This window comes from Salvelinus fontinalis, chromosome 32 (assembly GCF_029448725.1).
Source record: "Salvelinus fontinalis isolate EN_2023a chromosome 32, ASM2944872v1, whole genome shotgun sequence".
NCBI lineage: Eukaryota > Metazoa > Chordata > Actinopteri > Salmoniformes > Salmonidae > Salvelinus > Salvelinus fontinalis.
The window spans coordinates 23,842,919-23,858,986 of NC_074696.1; positions in this window are offsets into that span (position 1 = coordinate 23,842,919).

The window sequence follows — 16,068 nt, forward strand, 5'->3', positions numbered from 1 at the left end:
ACAAATGATCCCGGTTATCAGTATTATCGTGGTATTGTTAAAATGTGAGTTAGGAGCAGCCTTGATGCAGGGTGACAAATGATCCCGGTTATCAGTATTATCGTGGTATTGTTAAAATGTGAGTTAGGAGCAGCCTTGATGCAGGGTGACAAATGATCCCGGTTATCAGTATTATCGTGGTATTGTTAAAATGTGAGTTAGGAGCAGCCTTGATGCAGGGTGACAAATGATCCCGGTTATCAGTATTATCGTGGTATTGTTAAAATGTGAGTTAGGAGCAGCCTTGATGCAGGGTGACAAATGATCCCGGTTATCAGTATTATCGTGGTATTGTTAAAATGTGAGTTAGGAGCAGCCTTGATGCAGGGTGACAAATGATCCCGGTTATCAGTATTATCGTGGTATTGTTAAAATGTGAGTTAGGAGCAGCCTTGATGCAGGGTGACAAATGATCCCGGTTATCAGTATTATCGTGGTATTGTTAAAATGTGAGTTAGGAGCAGCCTTGATGCAGGGTGACAAATGATCACGGTTATCAGTATTATCGTGGTATTGTTAAAATGTGAGTTAGGAGCAGCCTTGATGCAGGGTGACAAATGATCACGGTTATCAGTATTATCGTGGTATTGTTAAAATGTGAGTTAGGAGCAGCCTTGATGCAGGGTGACAAATGATCACGGTTATCAGTATTATCGTGGTATTGTTAAAATGTGAGTTAGGAGCAGCCTTGATGCAGGGTGACAAATGATCCCGGTTATCAGTATTATCGTGGTATTGTTAAAATGTGAGTTAGGAGCAGCCTTGATGCAGGGTGACAAATGATCCCGGTTATCAGTATTATCGTGGTATTGTTAAAATGTGAGTTAGGAGCAGCCTTGATGCAGGGTGACAAATGATCCCGGTTATCAGTATTATCGTGGTATTGTTAAAATGTGAGTTAGGAGCAGCCTTGATGCAGGGTGACAAATGATCCCGGTTATCAGTATTATCGTGGTATTGTTAAAATGTGAGTTAGGAGCAGCCTTGATGCAGGGTGACAAATGATCCCGGTTATCAGTATTATCGTGGTATTGTTAAAATGTGAGTTAGGAGCAGCCTTGATGCAGGGTGACAAATGATCCCGGTTATCAGTATTATCGTGGTATTGTTAAAATGTGAGTTAGGAGCAGCCTTGATGCAGGGTGACAAATGATCCCGGTTATCAGTATTATCGTGGTATTGTTAAAATGTGAGTTAGGAGCAGCCTTGATGCAGGGTGACAAATGATCCCGGTTATCAGTATTATCGTGGTATTGTTAAAATGTGAGTTAGGAGCAGCCTTGATGCAGGGTGACAAATGATCCCGGTTATCAGTATTATCGTGGTATTGTTAAAATGTGAGTTAGGAGCAGCCTTGATGCAGGGTGACAAATGATCACGGTTATCAGTATTATCGTGGTATTGTTAAAATGTGAGTTAGGAGCAGCCTTGATGCAGGGTGACAAATGATCACGGTTATCAGTATTATCGTGGTATTGTTAAAATGTGAGTTAGGAGCAGCCTTGATGCAGGGTGACAAATGATCACGGTTATCAGTATTATCGTGGTATTGTTAAAATGTGAGTTAGGAGCAGCCTTGATGCAGGGTGACAAATGATCACGGTTATCAGTATTATCGTGGTATTGTTAAAATGTGAGTTAGGAGCAGCCTTGATGCAGGGTGACAAATGATCCCGGTTATCAGTATTATCGTGGTATTGTTAAAATGTGAGTTAGGAGCAGCCTTGATGCAGGGTGACAAATGATCCCGGTTATCAGTATTATCGTGGTATTGTTAAAATGTGAGTTAGGAGCAGCCTTGATGCAGGGTGACAAATGATCCCGGTTATCAGTATTATCGTGGTATTGTTAAAATGTGAGTTAGGAGCAGCCTTGATGCAGGGTGACAAATGATCCCGGTTATCAGTATTATCGTGGTATTGTTAAAATGTGAGTTAGGAGCAGCCTTGATGCAGGGTGACAAATGATCCCGGTTATCAGTATTATCGTGGTATTGTTAAAATGTGAGTTAGGAGCAGCCTTGATGCAGGGTGACAAATGATCCCGGTTATCAGTATTATCGTGGTATTGTTAAAATGTGAGTTAGGAGCAGCCTTGATGCAGGGTGACAAATGATCCCGGTTATCAGTATTATCGTGGTATTGTTAAAATGTGAGTTAGGAGCAGCCTTGATGCAGGGTGACAAATGATCCCGGTTATCAGTATTATCGTGGTATTGTTAAAATGTGAGTTAGGAGCAGCCTTGATGCAGGGTGACAAATGATCCCGGTTATCAGTATTATCGTGGTATTGTTAAAATGTGAGTTAGGAGCAGCCTTGATGCAGGGTGACAAATGATCCCGGTTATCAGTATTATCGTGGTATTGTTAAAATGTGAGTTAGGAGCAGCCTTGATGCAGGGTGACAAATGATCCCGGTTATCAGTATTATCGTGGTATTGTTAAAATGTGAGTTAGGAGCAGCCTTGATGCAGGGTGACAAATGATCCCGGTTATCAGTATTATCGTGGTATTGTTAAAATGTGAGTTAGGAGCAGCCTTGATGCAGGGTGACAAATGATCCCGGTTATCAGTATTATCGTGGTATTGTTAAAATGTGAGTTAGGAGCAGCCTTGATGCAGGGTGACAAATGATCCCGGTTATCAGTATTATCGTGGTATTGTTAAAATGTGAGTTAGGAGCAGCCTTGATGCAGGGTGACAAATGATCCCGGTTATCAGTATTATCGTGGTATTGTTAAAATGTGAGTTAGGAGCAGCCTTGATGCAGGGTGACAAATGATCCCGGTTATCAGTATTATCGTGGTATTGTTAAAATGTGAGTTAGGAGCAGCCTTGATGCAGGGTGACAAATGATCCCGGTTATCAGTATTATCGTGGTATTGTTAAAATGTGAGTTAGGAGCAGCCTTGATGCAGGGTGACAAATGATCCCGGTTATCAGTATTATCGTGGTATTGTTAAAATGTGAGTTAGGAGCAGCCTTGATGCAGGGTGACAAATGATCCCGGTTATCAGTATTATCGTGGTATTGTTAAAATGTGAGTTAGGAGCAGCCTTGATGCAGGGTGACAAATGATCCCGGTTATCAGTATTATCGTGGTATTGTTAAAATGTGAGTTAGGAGCAGCCTTGATGCAGGGTGACAAATGATCCCGGTTATCAGTATTATCGTGGTATTGTTAAAATGTGAGTTAGGAGCAGCCTTGATGCAGGGTGACAAATGATCCCGGTTATCAGTATTATCGTGGTATTGTTAAAATGTGAGTTAGGAGCAGCCTTGATGCAGGGTGACAAATGATCCCGGTTATCAGTATTATCGTGGTATTGTTAAAATGTGAGTTAGGAGCAGCCTTGATGCAGGGTGACAAATGATCCCGGTTATCAGTATTATCGTGGTATTGTTAAAATGTGAGTTAGGAGCAGCCTTGATGCAGGGTGACAAATGATCCCGGTTATCAGTATTATCGTGGTATTGTTAAAATGTGAGTTAGGAGCAGCCTTGATGCAGGGTGACAAATGATCCCGGTTATCAGTATTATCGTGGTATTGTTAAAATGTGAGTTAGGAGCAGCCTTGATGCAGGGTGACAAATGATCCCGGTTATCAGTATTATCGTGGTATTGTTAAAATGTGAGTTAGGAGCAGCCTTGATGCAGGGTGACAAATGATCCCGGTTATCAGTATTATCGTGGTATTGTTAAAATGTGAGTTAGGAGCAGCCTTGATGCAGGGTGACAAATGATCCCGGTTATCAGTATTATCGTGGTATTGTTAAAATGTGAGTTAGGAGCAGCCTTGATGCAGGGTGACAAATGATCCCGGTTATCAGTATTATCGTGGTATTGTTAAAATGTGAGTTAGGAGCAGCCTTGATGCAGGGTGACAAATGATCCCGGTTATCAGTATTATCGTGGTATTGTTAAAATGTGAGTTAGGAGCAGCCTTGATGCAGGGTGACAAATGATCCCGGTTATCAGTATTATCGTGGTATTGTTAAAATGTGAGTTAGGAGCAGCCTTGATGCAGGGTGACAAATGATCCCGGTTATCAGTATTATCGTGGTATTGTTAAAATGTGAGTTAGGAGCAGCCTTGATGCAGGGTGACAAATGATCCCGGTTATCAGTATTATCGTGGTATTGTTAAAATGTGAGTTAGGAGCAGCCTTGATGCAGGGTGACAAATGATCCCGGTTATCAGTATTATCGTGGTATTGTTAAAATGTGAGTTAGGAGCAGCCTTGATGCAGGGTGACAAATGATCCCGGTTATCAGTATTATCGTGGTATTGTTAAAATGTGAGTTAGGAGCAGCCTTGATGCAGGGTGACAAATGATCCCGGTTATCAGTATTATCGTGGTATTGTTAAAATGTGAGTTAGGAGCAGCCTTGATGCAGGGTGACAAATGATCCCGGTTATCAGTATTATCGTGGTATTGTTAAAATGTGAGTTAGGAGCAGCCTTGATGCAGGGTGACAAATGATCCCGGTTATCAGTATTATCGTGGTATTGTTAAAATGTGAGTTAGGAGCAGCCTTGATGCAGGGTGACAAATGATCCCGGTTATCAGTATTATCGTGGTATTGTTAAAATGTGAGTTAGGAGCAGCCTTGATGCAGGGTGACAAATGATCCCGGTTATCAGTATTATCGTGGTATTGTTAAAATGTGAGTTAGGAGCAGCCTTGATGCAGGGTGACAAATGATCCCGGTTATCAGTATTATCGTGGTATTGTTAAAATGTGAGTTAGGAGCAGCCTTGATGCAGGGTGACAAATGATCCCGGTTATCAGTATTATCGTGGTATTGTTAAAATGTGAGTTAGGAGCAGCCTTGATGCAGGGTGACAAATGATCCCGGTTATCAGTATTATCGTGGTATTGTTAAAATGTGAGTTAGGAGCAGCCTTGATGCAGGGTGACAAATGATCCCGGTTATCAGTATTATCGTGGTATTGTTAAAATGTGAGTTAGGAGCAGCCTTGATGCAGGGTGACAAATGATCCCGGTTATCAGTATTATCGTGGTATTGTTAAAATGTGAGTTAGGAGCAGCCTTGATGCAGGGTGACAAATGATCCCGGTTATCAGTATTATCGTGGTATTGTTAAAATGTGAGTTAGGAGCAGCCTTGATGCAGGGTGACAAATGATCCCGGTTATCAGTATTATCGTGGTATTGTTAAAATGTGAGTTAGGAGCAGCCTTGATGCAGGGTGACAAATGATCCCGGTTATCAGTATTATCGTGGTATTGTTAAAATGTGAGTTAGGAGCAGCCTTGATGCAGGGTGACAAATGATCCCGGTTATCAGTATTATCGTGGTATTGTTAAAATGTGAGTTAGGAGCAGCCTTGATGCAGGGTGACAAATGATCCCGGTTATCAGTATTATCGTGGTATTGTTAAAATGTGAGTTAGGAGCAGCCTTGATGCAGGGTGACAAATGATCCCGGTTATCAGTATTATCGTGGTATTGTTAAAATGTGAGTTAGGAGCAGCCTTGATGCAGGGTGACAAATGATCCCGGTTATCAGTATTATCGTGGTATTGTTAAAATGTGAGTTAGGAGCAGCCTTGATGCAGGGTGACAAATGATCCCGGTTATCAGTATTATCGTGGTATTGTTAAAATGTGAGTTAGGAGCAGCCTTGATGCAGGGTGACAAATGATCCCGGTTATCAGTATTATCGTGGTATTGTTAAAATGTGAGTTAGGAGCAGCCTTGATGCAGGGTGACAAATGATCCCGGTTATCAGTATTATCGTGGTATTGTTAAAATGTGAGTTAGGAGCAGCCTTGATGCAGGGTGACAAATGATCCCGGTTATCAGTATTATCGTGGTATTGTTAAAATGTGAGTTAGGAGCAGCCTTGATGCAGGGTGACAAATGATCCCGGTTATCAGTATTATCGTGGTATTGTTAAAATGTGAGTTAGGAGCAGCCTTGATGCAGGGTGACAAATGATCCCGGTTATCAGTATTATCGTGGTATTGTTAAAATGTGAGTTAGGAGCAGCCTTGATGCAGGGTGACAAATGATCCCGGTTATCAGTATTATCGTGGTATTGTTAAAATGTGAGTTAGGAGCAGCCTTGATGCAGGGTGACAAATGATCCCGGTTATCAGTATTATCGTGGTATTGTTAAAATGTGAGTTAGGAGCAGCCTTGATGCAGGGTGACAAATGATCCCGGTTATCAGTATTATCGTGGTATTGTTAAAATGTGAGTTAGGAGCAGCCTTGATGCAGGGTGACAAATGATCCCGGTTATCAGTATTATCGTGGTATTGTTAAAATGTGAGTTAGGAGCAGCCTTGATGCAGGGTGACAAATGATCCCGGTTATCAGTATTATCGTGGTATTGTTAAAATGTGAGTTAGGAGCAGCCTTGATGCAGGGTGACAAATGATCCCGGTTATCAGTATTATCGTGGTATTGTTAAAATGTGAGTTAGGAGCAGCCTTGATGCAGGGTGACAAATGATCCCGGTTATCAGTATTATCGTGGTATTGTTAAAATGTGAGTTAGGAGCAGCCTTGATGCAGGGTGACAAATGATCCCGGTTATCAGTATTATCGTGGTATTGTTAAAATGTGAGTTAGGAGCAGCCTTGATGCAGGGTGACAAATGATCCCGGTTATCAGTATTATCGTGGTATTGTTAAAATGTGAGTTAGGAGCAGCCTTGATGCAGGGTGACAAATGATCCCGGTTATCAGTATTATCGTGGTATTGTTAAAATGTGAGTTAGGAGCAGCCTTGATGCAGGGTGACAAATGATCCCGGTTATCAGTATTATCGTGGTATTGTTAAAATGTGAGTTAGGAGCAGCCTTGATGCAGGGTGACAAATGATCCCGGTTATCAGTATTATCGTGGTATTGTTAAAATGTGAGTTAGGAGCAGCCTTGATGCAGGGTGACAAATGATCCCGGTTATCAGTATTATCGTGGTATTGTTAAAATGTGAGTTAGGAGCAGCCTTGATGCAGGGTGACAAATGATCCCGGTTATCAGTATTATCGTGGTATTGTTAAAATGTGAGTTAGGAGCAGCCTTGATGCAGGGTGACAAATGATCCCGGTTATCAGTATTATCGTGGTATTGTTAAAATGTGAGTTAGGAGCAGCCTTGATGCAGGGTGACAAATGATCCCGGTTATCAGTATTATCGTGGTATTGTTAAAATGTGAGTTAGGAGCAGCCTTGATGCAGGGTGACAAATGATCCCGGTTATCAGTATTATCGTGGTATTGTTAAAATGTGAGTTAGGAGCAGCCTTGATGCAGGGTGACAAATGATCACGGTTATCAGTATTATCGTGGTATTGTTAAAATGTGAGTTAGGAGCAGCCTTGATGCAGGGTGACAAATGATCCCGGTTATCAGTATTATCGTGGTATTGTTAAAATGTGAGTTAGGAGCAGCCTTGATGCAGGGTGACAAATGATCCCGGTTATCAGTATTATCGTGGTATTGTTAAAATGTGAGTTAGGAGCAGCCTTGATGCAGGGTGACAAATGATCCCGGTTATCAGTATTATCGTGGTATTGTTAAAATGTGCTGGACATGTCTAAAAGGTACTGATAAACACACTGAAATCATTTCACCAAGTTTTATTTTGACAAACAACAAATAAAACTAGCAGCACTATGCTCTTTTTGTGTGCATAAACATTAAAATAATAACATTAACATTAAAGATGGCACCATGTGGCCATGAGAGGTAAAAGTTCCCCTGGTGCAGGTTTAAATGAACACAACCTTAAGTAAGCAAATCAAATGTGCATATAAAAACAACACAAGTAAAGCAATGTACAATTAATAACAATACAACCATATGTAAACACATCCAATGTGCAGGTGTTGACATTAAAATAACAACACAAAATATGTAAACCACTCAATTGAACAGCACTTATTGTATGTCCGTTCTCTCCTTCATAAAGAAATAAGTGTCTGCTGACCTAACATCCTGTATGTATGCATCTTCGTTCACTTGAGATTGAAATGTGAAAATGTCAGCAAATTTACTTTGTCCGGTTTAAGTAGTGATCTGCAAGGGGAGACAATGTGCCCGCTGGCACTGAACACTCTGGTGGCATGCTGGTTGCTGGGATGTACAAAAGCTTCCTGGCAACCCTGACAAGGTGAGACACCTCTTCACCTCTCTGCTGATTGTTGAGGTAATCTTTCTCAGCAACCCAGCCAGGCCCTCCCCCTCCGATGCCGCTATGGGTGTGGTGGAGGTGCTGCTGGTGCTTTGTGGTTCATCCCTGACTTGTGTAGCTGTCAGTTTCGAGGCTTCCTGGGCACAGCTGTCAGTGCCAACTTTTGCAGCCCCAGGCTCATCTAAAAAGCTCCTTTTGAAGCGAGGGTCAATGAAACAAGCCATGTGCATGACTCTCTTTGCCTTCTCTGTGTATGTTGATAAGGTCTTCTCTCATTACCCTTTTCATCTCCTTGGTCAGGGATGGCTCTGTATCCTTTTCCACCAGAACATCACGGGTGATGTGGTGCAGGACAGGCTTGATGGCTGACAGTGTCACTCGTGTCTGAGGCAAGTGCATCTGTAAACTTGCTCAGAGGTTCAAGGAGCTGGCACAGTTGCTCCGTGACACTTATGTCGGCATCCTTGGGCATCAGATGCCATGTTCCTCTTTCTCCAGCCAGTGTCGCACAGACTGGCTGCTGTTGGCTGAGGAAACGCTCAAGCATCTTGTGTGTAGATCCCCATCGGGTCACCACATCATGGATCAGAGCCTTCTGTGGCATGTTGAGGGCAGCTTGCTTTTCTCTGTGCTCTCCTTCTCTTCCAGCTCCGTGAGAAGCCTTGGACCAGATGACAGCAGGCCTTGACTGCTGTGTCAACTCTCTGAATTTTCAGAGCCTTTGAGATGTCCAAGTTCAAATTACGGCCAAAGCACCCAAGCCACAGATCTGGGAACTCTTCAAAAGCCTTGATCATGTTTGTTGCGTTGTCTGTGGTTATGCAGACCAGGTCTTTCTTGTTGATCCCCCACTCTTCCAGCATATTCTTTAAAAACTCTGATGTTGTGAGCCGAGTGATCTTCTGGGAAGAACTGAGTTTCCAAGCAGTTTGATTCCAGTTGCCAGTCTGGGGTGAGGTAATGGATAGTGAAGCTGATGTAGGGTTGACCACCCCCGCTTTCACTGGTCCAGAGGTCAGTAGTTGCAGCAAACTATGTGCCTTTGAGCCAAACTTTTTCCAACATCAGCTTTAACCTGGTTGTACAGGTTTGGGATTTCAGTCTTGTAAAATAATGTTGGTGATGGCACTTTGTAGTGAGGCACGGCAGCCTTCATCAGCCTCAGAAAGCCAGGCCTCTCAACAATTTGAAATGGCATAATGTCCTTTGCAATGTATTATGAAAGGGCTGCAGTGAGGTCTTGAGCATTTTTTTGATGTGGGTGCATAAGCAACCTGTCTATTAAATGCTTACTTGAGTGTCTGTGTCACAACTGTAGATGAGGAGGGACCAGTAGCATCACTGGGTTTGCCTGCTGCACGCCCACTCTGTAAACAAGGGAACAGCAAATGTATTATTATTATTATTATTATTATTATTGGTGTTACATTATAATTATTATTATTCACATACACACACACACACACACACACACACACACACACACACACACACACACACACACACACACACACACACACACACACACACACACACACACACACACACACACACACACACACACACACACACACACACACACACACACACACACACACACACACACACACACGGTCTATCTTCTGTGTTGCATTTGAGTATATGCAATGACCCCATGCACAATTTACATAAATACAAATGAGTCTTAAGAAGACTGATAGTAATTGCAAAAAAAGTTGTGGGTGGTGGTCACGAAGATGACTCAAGAGATTTGAAGTGTTGCCCCCTTTGCTCGGGAGATTTTTCAGCCCTCTAAGAGGACCAATGTCGCTGCCTTCCCCCATGTTTTCACACAAAACAAAACCCACATTGCATGCTGCGCCTGCGTCAGACTGTTGCTAACTTTGGTTGATGCTGGACAGTATTTACCTTGAGTTGTTCAATCCGTGGTAATCAAACACGGTTTTAATGATAATAAACATTTGAAACGGTAATAGGCAATGAAGACTACCCTATGGCAAGGCACTACAAGTCCTTACACCATGGCAACCCTGCCTCCCTACAAGCTATGGGTATTGACCATATTCCGGCCTCTATTACAAAAGGGGACCGTCTTAAACAGTTAAACCAAAGGGAAAGTTTTTGGATTTACAAACTACAGGCCACTAAGTACCCTGGTTTAAATGAAGATATGGATTTACAAACTACAGGCCACTAAGTACCCTGGTTTAAATGAAGATATGGATTTACAAACTACAGGCCACTAAGTACCCTGGTTTAAATGAAGATATGGATTTACAAACTACAGGCCACTAAGTACCCTGGTTTAAAAGAAGATATGGATTTCTCACCCTTCCTGTAGGGTCGGGATGGGTCCATTTGCTGTCATCTAGTGGACATTTTGCTCAATTGCCCTCAGCTATGTTTAGACTGTTGTTGTTCATGTTTTGCTGTGGTCTAGTGTACTATGGAATATATTGCTTTATTATTCTTGACACTTCTCCCAGTCATATTTAAGGTTAGAACTATCTTTCTAAGTGTTCTGATACTTCTAGCTTGGAGTTGTATTTTTATGATAACATAGCTACAGTATTTCACTTTTTAATGTGTATAGTATTGCTTACTAGGTGTGTCTAATCAATTTTGTAACCACTCCCTTTTCCAATTAGGGCTAATTGGAAAAGCTGTTTAAAAGAGGACATTGTACTCTTTTTTTGTACTCCCTGACGAAGGCCATGCAGCCGAAACGCGTCGGTATTAAAAAAAACTTTGTTTCTATTGAACATGCCATACTAATAAAGGCATTTTAATTAATTATATGAAGAGTGCCTTGGTCCTCCTTTCTTTTTGATGACCAATTTACCCCTTTTACCAAAGAGCACCTTCTATCTACCAAAATGTACTATTGTGTACCTTAGTAGCGCTTCCCTTCCTCCTCTTTCTACTAGGTAATACTAACTGTCGGGAATTTTACCGTGGTTTATCGTGAAACCGGTAACCGTTTAATCACTACTCCAAAACTACGAGGTCAGTCTCCGACACGTTCCTGGAAAACATGTGGTGCAGGGCGTACCTCACAGAACAAGAAAACAGAGGCCCTGTGGAGGTCGAAGTGGAATCAATCAACATGATACACTACCTCCTGTGTCAAGCGAGAGACTAAAGGCCATCCAGAGAGCCACTGAGCTGGACCGGGAGCTCCAGACACTGAAAAATGTGATCCTGCAGGGGTGGCCTGAAGTGAAAGAAAGGGTGTACCCTTGGAAGTAGCCATGTATTTTCACAACAGAGATGAGCTGAGTGTGCAAAATGGAGTTATCTTCAGAGGTGAGCGAGTCCTCGGGTCAGATAATGCAAAGAATCCATTCCTCACACATAGGAATCGAGGGATGTCTGAGAAGAGTTTGCGAGTGTGTCTACTGGCCAGGCATGAATGCACAGCTGAGAACATACATGGAACAATGTAGCACCTGCACTGCATGTGGTGTGAAGCAGCAGATAGAGATGCTGAGGCCACACGAAGCACCAAAGTGTCTCAGGGAAAAAAATAGGGATTGACCTGTTTCAGTTCAACGACAGAGACTACATAGTCACAGTTGAATACATTTCAAACTTCTGGGAAGTGGAGAACACACCATTTGGAGAACACAGAGTTGAAAACGTTAATTCGAAAAAAGACACACTTTGCACGCTACGGGATACCTGACATCCTGTACTCAGACAATGGTCCCCAGTACTCTTCAGACGATTTCCGAAGTTTCAGCAAGGCTTTAAACGCAAAACATTGTCTCTAGGATACCCGCAAAGTAATGGGAAAGTAGAATCGGCAGTGAAAACAGCCAAAATACTAATGGCAAAAGCAAAGAGAGTAGGTCCTGACCCATACCTGTCCATGCTGGATTACAGAAATACCCTTCACAAGGAACATACAGCAGCCCTGCAATGGTGCTCATGGGAAGATGTACAAAGACACTACTGCTAATGAGTGAACATCTGCTGAGACCGGTGATGACAAACTGTCAGCAGGAGAAGTTCAACGAAAGACAGTAGAGACAGGCAAAGTATTATGTTACCTCCGATAAGTATCTCACAGAGCTGCAACGAGATGACAGGGTGAGAGTTCAGCCACTCACAGGACAGAAACCGAGGTGGCAGAGGGCCACAGTAGTCAGACCTGTGGAGCAAAGGTCCTATGAGGTGAAGACAGAACAGGGACAAGTCTTCAGGAGGTACAGGAGACACCTGAGGAAGAGCAGAGAAATAGACAAGGATTTCCCCACTGTTGAGGAGCCTGGCACAGAGCCAGTAAACAGAGCACCAGCTGATGCCCAGCAGGGTGCGGAACACAAGCTAGAGGTGGACGCTGCACATCAACAAGAAGATCCAAACATCTCAGGTCAAGCACCTCCTGATGTAATCAACACTCCCCACACAAGGCCTGGTAGGGCCATCCGAAGACCTATACACCTGAAAGACACTGTGTGAATGTACATTTTAAAATAACAATGTAATGAACAATCCGAGACATTAAACACACATTCAGTTCACATTTAAGTTTTATTACAGACATGGACTACAAGCCGAAGTTGGGTGGAGTCTGCCTTTGTTAAATTTATTTTATTTTTTTTCCGAAATATTGATGTTACACAGGAAACGGAAACCAATTGTTACTTAATGTCTTCATGTACATGATGTGCTGGTTAACAATATGCATAGTAAAGTTTGCTTAACTATATATCGCTCTGTCTCGTGACCACAACACAAAGCATATTGAAACAACATGAACACAACCGGTCATGATATTTTCATCAAACAAATCACTTCAAATAGTAGGCTACCTGTACATGTTTGTCCACTCCCAAATAATTCCAGCATCCAAACTGCATGTATTTTGGCGCCATTTGATGAATGAAAAAAGACATCTGTTACAAAACACCATAGTGTTCCTAATGGCATTCAGTGATTGTCATTGATTAGGCCTACATTAATTGATGCGTCTTGCTGACAAATCTACCTTTTTATAGCTTGAAAAGTAAGGACACAGCTGAAATGGGGCTGAAAATGTCCTGGAAAAACGGGATGGTCAACCTAACACACATGATAAATTTACTAGATTAGGCTGCAATGTGTATTACCAATGCCATTGCAAAATCGAATGCTTCTAACCCAACGTTAAAACCACCTCTAACAGAAAGAGTCACCTTATAGGCCTACTGTCATTAACTATAGCCTACTTGTTGGATGGATTGGATACGTATTGGTGTCTAGCATGTCGGCTAGTTGTCGAGTGATATTGTCGACCATAATCAGGTGATCCAGGAAAGACCAAATATTGATAGAAAATAAAGCTAAATAAATGGTCTACTACCCTCAAACTCAACTCTGGACCTGGAAGTCAGCTTCACTGCATTTTGTCATTGTTCCACTCTAATCAGACACTAATTTAGACCTTTGACACCCATAGCTGTGGGAAGTAGGGGTGCTGAGTGCTGTAGCACCCCCTGATAAAAGTAATGCACTGGGCCTTTACTAGTCTTGTATTATCAGACTGATATAGTCATCTGTAACGCAGACAATTTGTTTTCTTCATTCGGGTAAATCAAGTCTGAAATTTAAATGTGGAAATTCCCAAAACATTAATTCAAGGCTTTTTTAAAACTCATACACTACAAGTTTGCATTTCCTGATTCACAGGAAAATGATGCGCAACAAAAGAGTGATCCTACATCTGCACAACGCTGTTTTTATTCAACTGTTTTAGAAATCATGAAAAACGCTTCTCCACTTCGACTCGCACTCTCCCTTATTTCAATTTATGCTCTGATGTGCCGCGCAAGTAGTAGGCTACAACAACTGACCTCTGACCTGTGTTATCATATAGCCTAGATACAACAACTGACCTCTGACCAGTGTTATCATATAGCCTAGATACAACAACTGACCTCTAACCAGTGTTATCATATAGCCTAGATACAACAACTGACCTCTGACCAGTGTTATCATATAGCCTAGATACAACTGACCTCTGACCAGTGTTATCATATAGCCTAGATACAACAACGGACCTCTGACCAGTGTTATCATATAGCGTAGATACAATAACTGACCTCTGACCAGTGTTATCATATAGCCTAGCTTGAGACTTGAGTTTTGAAATATAAGGGTCTCTACGTTATTTATAATAAAGGGTAGGCCTACATGGAGAAAATCAGACCTCCTATATATGAAAAGAGACAAATGAGTGCAACGATTTATTTCCATTTAATGTAAATAGCCTATAATTTTTAGGAATTTAAATGAATTGGAAATGTATATTTTCTGTGCTTCTCCATCCATTCACTATACTTAGGCCCTAGAGGCTACTGATCATTTAATTGCTATCACAGAATAAATTGTAGGGACACTTGATCTCCAGCGCCCAGCAGAGAATTACACTAAGCTTGCAATTTGATTTCGTAAAGTGATCTCGTCTAAGAAAAGGTTGGTGACCAGTGTTCTAGCCTATATACGCTATGGCTGCCTATTGTGAATATTACTGTTATTTAAATTTTTTATTCCATGTTTTATTTCACCTTTATTTAACCAGGTAGGCCAGTTGAGAACAAGTTCTCATTTACAACTGCGACCTGGCCAAGATAAAGCAAAGCAGTGCGACACAAACAACAACACAGAGTTACACATGAAATGAACAAACATACAGTCAATAATACAATAGAAAAAGTCAATATACAGTGTGTGCAAATGAAGTAAGATTAGGGAAGTAAGGCAATAAATAGGCCATAGTGGCGAAATAATGACAATTTAGCAATTAAACACTGGAGTGATAGATGTGCAGAAGATGAATGTGCAAGTAGAGATACTGGGGTGCAAAGGAGCAATATAGGAGCATATATTTAACAATATGGGCATGAGGTAGTTGGGTGAGCTATTCACAGATGGGCTATGTACAGGTGCAATGATCTGTAAGCTGCTCTGACAGCTGATGCTTAAAGTTAGTGAAGGAGATATGTCTCCAGTTTCAGTGATTTTTGCAATTTGTTCCAGTCATTGGTAGCAGAGAACTGAAAGGGAAGGCGGCCAAAGGAGGAGTTGGCTTTGGGGGTGACCAGTGAAATATATCTGCTGGAGCGCGTGCTACGGGTGGGTGCTGCTATGGTGACCAGTGAGCTGAGAAAAGGCGGGACTTTACCTAGAAAATACTTATAGATGACCTGGAGCCAGTGGGTTTGGTGCCGAAAATGAAGCGAGGGCCAGCCAACGAGAGCATACAGGTTGCAGTGGTGGGTAGTATATGGGTCTTTGGTGACAAAACGGATGGCACTGTGATAGACTGCATCCAATTTCCTGAGTAGAGTGTTGGAGGCTATTTTGTAAATGACATCACCGAAGTCGAGGATCGGTAGGATGGTCAGTTTCACGAGGGTATGTTTGGCATCATGAGTGAAGGATGTTTTGTTGCGAAATAGGAAGCAGATTCTAGATTTAATTTTGGATTGGAGATGTTTAAGGTGAGTCTGGAAGGAGAGTTTACAGTCTAATCAGACAACTAGGTATTTGTAGTTGTCCACATATTCAAAGTTAGAACCGTCCAGAGTAGTGATGCTAGACGGGCGGGCAGGTGCGGGCAGCGATCAGTTGAAGAGCATGCATTCAGTTTTACTTGCATTTAAGAGCAGTTGGAGGCCACGGAAGGAGAGTTGTATGGCATTGAAGCTCGTCTGGAGGTTTGTTAACACAGTGTCCAAAGAAGGGCCAGATGTTATCAGGATGGTGTCATCTGCGTAGAGGTGGATCAGAGAATCACCAGCAGCAAGAGCGAAGTCATTGATGTATACAGAGAAAAGAGTCGGCCCGAGAGTTGAACCCTGTGGCACCCCCATAGAGACT